Genomic DNA, 6599 nt, shown 5'->3' on the forward strand with positions numbered 1-6599 from the left:
CAAATAAATCTTCCCATGTCACGCCCTCCGGAGCACGGGTCCCGGATGCCCTCCTTCCACATGAACCCACTCCCACCGGCCACAATGTAACGTCCGTCTCTTCTCTGGAACGTGATGGCAACTGTTTTCCTGCTGATAAAGGACTCTACCTTCTGAAATCGCAAAGGAAGAAAAAGTACATAAAAATGTAGAGAGTGGCTATGAGGATTGAACCCAATCCTATCCGAGTCTTAACAACCAGGAGGCTGCTGGTGACCACAAAGATCTTCACAGCGCCCCCAGACGGAGGCTGAGATCAGAACTGCTCAAATCTCGCTCCTTCTGAGATCTCTCCAGTCCAGATGCCACTTCCCTTGGGACCTGCGACCCACCTGCAGCTTTCTGAAACCCTCTCTGTGTATCTCAGCTTCCCTGGGGCGCCCCTGCTGAGTTTCCAAGCCTCAGAAATCCAAGTTATTTGGGTATGAGATTCGAGTGAAAGCGACTTCAACAAGACTCCAGTTGGAACGACTATATTTTTGGCACCTCAATCCCCAAATTATGTATGCAAACTGGAGGCAATCCAAAGACCGGGCAGGAGAATGAGGAAGGGAAGGGAGTGCTGGCTGCGGAAGGAGAGCAAGGCGTCCCAGCGCCCGGAGCGGGTAAACAACAATAAAGGACCCAGCAGCTCATAAATATTTAAAGGTGTAAACACCCAAAATGGACAGGCATGATTAATGCTGGGACAAGGGGAGAGAGCTGGTCTGGTGTATTTGTGCAATGGCCAAGAGGAAGGAAGAAAGGATACCCGAGCTTTCAGCTCCGGTAGCCACCCCCCACCCAGGTGTCTCTCCACCAAGCGCCCATCTTCTCAAAAGCAACTTGTGAAATGAAGAAAGTGTTTCCACCGGCGCGCGCACACACACACACACACACACACACACACACACACACACACGATCCTTTTACTGCCAACCGCAGGCGACTGGAGGATTGGCTCTCATCTCCAAAGCCTGTTTCAGAGGCCACCCCAGGAACGCACTTCTGTCCACCTGAGATTTCTCTATGGAGACGCGGACGGTAGAAATAAAGCAAAGGCTTCCCATGTGCCAGTTCTCCTAATTTAATGAGTATCAGCCAAACCACGCAATTCGAACTCATTCTGGTAGAAATGATGCTGTAAAAGGATGTAGAAAGCTACAGTCTCTTTGGCCCCCAAGAAAAGAAGACCGGCGAACACAGCGAGCACCTCACTTCCTTTCCGTGCAGTTGGACAATCCCTTTGGCCTTATTCCAAAAGCTCCTGCCAAAAAGTCGCAGACAGATTGGGAGGCCTCTGGAGAGAGCCTCACACCAACTCACCGAAACACAAAACTCCCGCCCCCACCCCCATCTCAGAACGGCCCCCACTGCTTTCCAACTGGCCGAGTGCCACTCCACACACTGTGCCCGTCCACTTTGCTTAGCGACCGCCTTCCAGGCCCATTTCAGCTACTCTGACTCCGGTATTATTTGCATTATTAATACAAACGGAATTGTTTATGGATGACTGACAACGCCCGGACAGCATTTAACATGGCCCCTGACCCTCCCGGTGGCGATGCGTGGGTCTGACTGTGTTTCCTGAGCTGTTCTCTTGAGCAGAGGACCCCGGGGACGGCCAGCGTCTGTGGCGTCCAGCACCCTCCACGTGGGACAGCTGTCACTCAGCAGGAACAGAAAACATGAAATGTGTGCACGTGTTGGTTGCAAATGAGATTGGCTGATCTTGCAGGTCCAGCTCCTGGGGCTCAAGTGAGATGACGTGAGAGGGGACAGCCTTTCTAAATCCCAGGGACAACACCCTTTAGAGTTTCATTTTGCCTCAAACATCTACGATTACAAGAAGAATGTCTCTGATGATGGCTGTGAAGGAGGAACAGAGAAGGCAATTAAAACATGCAAGATGCTGGGTCACCAGACTCACGCAGGGAAGACCAGAATCTTTAATGTGGAAGATGAATACAAAGAACAGATCAAAACAAAGAAAACCTTGAAGGCTACACGCCAGGTGATATAACTGTATTTTCTACAATCTTAGGCTGTGGTTGGGAGAGGGGAGAACCCTCAGACATAAACGGAGGCAAATCACACACAACAGAATTCGATTGCTAAGATCAGTCATATATGTTAAAGAAGTAAGTAACTTCAGGAAGGGCGAGACAGTTTTGGGGAGTGCGCTCAGAGCATGTAACAGGGAGGAGGGTCTAGATTTCACTACCTGGGAACTTCGAGGAGAAACAGCACACCCCTCAGCAGCCCCTCCCTTGTGTACAGATGGCGGCCTGGGAGGACCTGGACTGACCAACCACAGCCAGGCCCCTCAGGCTCCCAGGTTCTGGGCTTTGAGCTCCCCAGGTGGCACGGCAGGTAATCAATACACACCTGCCTGAATGAATGGGCACCCACCAAGGGTGTTACCTTGGGAAAATGGCCTAATTTCTACTTTCTCTACCATCCAGTGAGGATACAATGCATCCTGATGATCATCTCTGAAGTCAGAGCCAACATGACTCCTCTCCAGCAGGACACGGTCTCAGAAGTTTGCTGGCCAGTGTGCCGGGCAACCAGGTACCTGGAGCCAGGAGTGTAAGGGGGTTGGTGGGAGCAGAGTCCTCAGGGGAAGGAGGGCCCGGGGCTACAGAATCAGGACAACCCTGGAAGCCAAGCTTCTGCCACAATAGTAGCCAAGCTCACAGCTTGGCCCCCAGCCCCTGTGACACCCGAGGGGGCTGGCACTCTTCCAAATTACACCAGTGACAGCCCCACCTCCCGGAAGCCACAGGATCCCTCTGGAGCCAAGACTCCTGTTTGTCCCTGCGGAGTGTGACAGGGAGGTGTGCCCGGGCCGGGTGGCTCAGCCGGTTGGAGCATCCTCCTGTACACCAACGGGTTGCAGGTTGGATCCCCTTTTAGGGCGCATACTAACGGGAAGCAACCAATCAATGCTTCTCTCTCATATCAATGTTTCTCTCTCTCTCTCTCTAAAATAAAATAAGTAAATAAAAAACATCCTTGGGGGAGGATTAAAAAAATAACTGGAAAAAAAGAAAACAATGTTTTGATTTTAAAAAGCAGAGATAATGTCTAAAATAATTGTCATTTTATAAGTGCTCACTAGCAAATGGAGACTTTGTTCTGTAAAAAAATTCCAAGTGCAAACACCTCGCTTGTAAAACTGTGAAGACAAATAGCTAATCGGAAGAGCATGCGTTACTCTAATCACTGGAAAAAAAACCTGAAACTGCTAGACGTCATGAGATGTGCAAAAATCCAAGTAGGCCACAGTACCTGACAAGAGTGTTCACGGCTTAACTCTGACTTTAATTTAATAAAATGCGATGCTTACAGGTGACAATGCATAAGGAAATATGCAAATGATGATACCTCTCACATAGCTTAATAGGGACCCAGTAAAAGTAACTGTGTGAAGCGCTCCAGGAACCGGAATGACACAGAAACATAATCGTGTCCCTCAGAGACCAGATTGATACTTTATAACAGCCTCCAACGTGCAGCCGGAACCATGACTCAGCAGAGCCTCCCCATGAGCTCAGCACAGGGCAGGTGCCCAGCCACTCACAGGGAGAGAGAGAACACGGGAACTCAGCGCACAACCTCTGGTCGACCAGCAGTGGGTGTTCTGACCGCCCCTCCTGCCAAAAATGGGTCAGCTAAGCAATCAGAAATACAAGAGGGTCCAGAGATTTCTGACGTGAAGGGAGTAAAAAGTCATTAGTGATGCTCTGAAAAATATTCATCAAAACGACATTTGTATTAAGCTAAATAAGTAAGCTGAAAGTATAGCTGAGGATCACACCCACATATTTAGGGCGATAGAGAACAGGAAATAGTTTACAGATACACTCCCAGCCTGGCCAGCGTGACTCAGTGGTTCAGCATCAACCCGTGAACCAGGAGGTCATGGTTCGATTTCCAGTCAAGGCACATGCCCGGGTTACAGGCTCGATCCCCAGTCGGGGGCCTGCAGGAGGCAGCCGATCAATGATTCTCTCTCATTATTGATGTTTCTATCTCTCTCTCCCTCTCCCTTCCTCTCTGAAATCAATAAAAATATATTTAAAAAATAAAATGACCCAAAACGAACTCAGCTCTTCCCTGGGAAAGCGAAACGGTTTCTCCCATGGGCACAGGTGGCTTCCCAGGGCCCGGGGCGGCTGCACACAGCTGTCCGGGGACCTGTCCATGTGCAGCCTCGGCTCTGGTCTCCTCTGTGGAATGTGGGGCACAGCCGGAGAGCACCACCCTCCTTGTCTCTCCACAGGGTCCGCGCACCCGGAGGACAGACATGCTCTCCTCCCTCCCTGTGTGCTGAATGCTCTGAATTGATTCTGCAAGAGACCCTTTGATCCTCCACAAACAAGGCGCCTTTGAAGCTGGGGTAACAAAGTGCTTAGGGAGGTTTCCCACAGCGGCCAGCCGGTCACCAGTCACCGGGCTCACTGTGGAGGTCTGTCCTGACTTCCTGCAGCTCCTCACTGGGCCCCCTCACACTGCCGAAACCCAGGGTGCAGGGCAGGCACGGGGACCCACGCACAGCAAAACTGAACCACGGCAGCAAAACCTGCACCGGGCCCAGGTCCCACCCTGGACAGACCACAGAGCAGTGGGGAGGGGAAAATTCTACCCCAGCACGTCTGGATGCGCGAGGGCCACAGACAGGTCATGGATTTGCAAGCTTAAGGCAAAAGCTTAAAGGTTAAAGTCTAAATCGCATGCAGTCAACATTGTTTTTTTTAGTTTTATATATATATATATATATTATTGATTTCAGAGAGAGGAAGGGAGAGTGGGATAGAAACATCAATGACGAGAGAGAATCATTGATAGGCTGCCTCCTGCACGCCCCACACTGGGGATTGAGCCCACAACCCAGGCATGTGTCCTGACTGGGTATCAAACAGTGATCTCCTGGTTCATAGGTCAACACTCAACCACTGAGCCATGCCGGCCGGACCAATCAACATTATCTTCTGTTTTCTGGAAACTTCTTAGAAGGTTACAGAGTATAGTCTGAACTCAGCTATAAGGGTCCCCCTGAAATCTCAGTAGGTGTTTTATAATCCCACAAGAAGTGGGTAAACTGTACCTTAAAGCTGAACTAATCATCTGAAAATTTCAAGCAAAAAACGCTTTCCTCTCACCTGCCCATGTCCACAACTATTTCGGGAACACGAGGCTCTCTAGAGTCTAGGAGAAGGGCTCAGCTCTGACCGGGCCCCTCTCTTGGACACGCCCATCCTTCTGCCCTGCAGAAGGCAGACCCTCGTGTGACTCCTGCATCACCTATTCAGGAAGCACCTGAGGGAGTGCCCGGATGTGCTCTGGGTCCTGGGGAGAGGCGAGTGGCACTGACAATGGGCGCAGGGAGAACGGCTGGTCAGACAGCTTTGTGAGTGGCGTTCCCTCCTGCCATTTTCACACATCAGCGCTCAAAATTAATGAAGTTTCTGAAGGACATAACAATTAGGAAAAAAAGAAGATTAGGAAAGCATTTCCATGAATGGAATCAGGCATAAACCATGTGGGCAGAGATGATAATTAATAAAAAGTGAAATGTATCATCACCTGAAAACACAAAGCAGCGTCTCCTTAGGAAACGCACACGGGGCTGATGGGGAAATCGATGCTCACTGCGCGGCCGCAGAGCCGCACCATTAATCCCCATTAATCCCGCGTCCACACACCGGCCTTCAGCGTCCACACACTGGCCTTCAGCGTGGGAGCGGTGGGATTCTGAGTAATATCAGCTGCAGAGTCCTGGAGGAGGACTCTAATGAGGTCCCATGAGACACAGAGATTTAAGTCACTTTTTTCTCCATAAAAAAGCATTTTGAGTCCACTTAGTGGACATGACCTTCCATATCTGGTACACACTGTCAGATCCACTATTTCCTCTCCCATCAGGAATGGGAGGTGGCCTACCTCTCGTCTAAAATATGCCCGGAGCCGATTGCAAAGTAATAGGGGATTTAGAAATCCACGTGGAAAAGATGCCACTTGATCTCGGATTGATAGCAATCCCTCTCCGCCCTCGGTCACCGGCTCTCCTGGGCTAATGAGCCATTCACAATCCTATCACCACCCTGCACGCCAGCAGACACGCAGTCCCCTGTGCACTCGATTTATGCAAATTATAATCAATAGAAATAAAGTATCCACTTAGGCATAATCCACTTAGGTATAATCATCTTAAAACATTGCCCGTTAGACACACACACATACATTTACACAACCGAGTTTATGGAAAAATGTCAATAGTCACACGTGTGGGTCTGGCTGAATATTTAACCTCTAAACCAGTGATGGCGAACCTTTTGAGCTCGGCGTGTCAGCATTTCGAAAAACCCTAACTTAACTCTGGTGCTGTGTCACATATAGAAATTTTTTGATATTTGCAACCATAGTAAAACAAAGACTTATATTTTTGATATGTATTTCATATATTTAAATGCCATTTAGCAAAGAAAAATCAACCAAAAATATGAGTTCGCGTGTCACCTCTGACACGCGTGTCATAGGTTCGCCATCACTGCAGTCTAAGCAGACCATTGTGC

General features: G+C 49.5%; 1 long non-coding RNA gene across 2 annotated transcripts; it reads right to left on the minus strand.

Annotated features, from left to right (window-relative positions):
- Positions 1–1089: 1089 nt before the first annotated feature.
- On the minus strand, positions 1090–5709 carry LOC106699122. 2 transcript variants are annotated; one of them, XR_002832076.1, is made up of 3 exons: positions 5611–5709; positions 5329–5492; positions 1090–1887 (listed from the first exon to the last, which is right to left on the minus strand). It is a non-coding gene; the product is annotated as an uncharacterized LOC106699122 (long non-coding RNA). The 2 variants fall into 2 exon arrangements; XR_002832075.1 differs by having other exon boundaries at positions 5187–5492.
- Positions 5710–6599: the final 890 nt, after the last annotated feature.

Source organism: Myotis lucifugus, unplaced genomic scaffold (genome assembly GCF_000147115.1).
Source record: "Myotis lucifugus unplaced genomic scaffold, Myoluc2.0 scaffold_315, whole genome shotgun sequence".
In the NCBI taxonomy this organism is placed as follows: Eukaryota; Metazoa; Chordata; class Mammalia; order Chiroptera; family Vespertilionidae; genus Myotis; species Myotis lucifugus.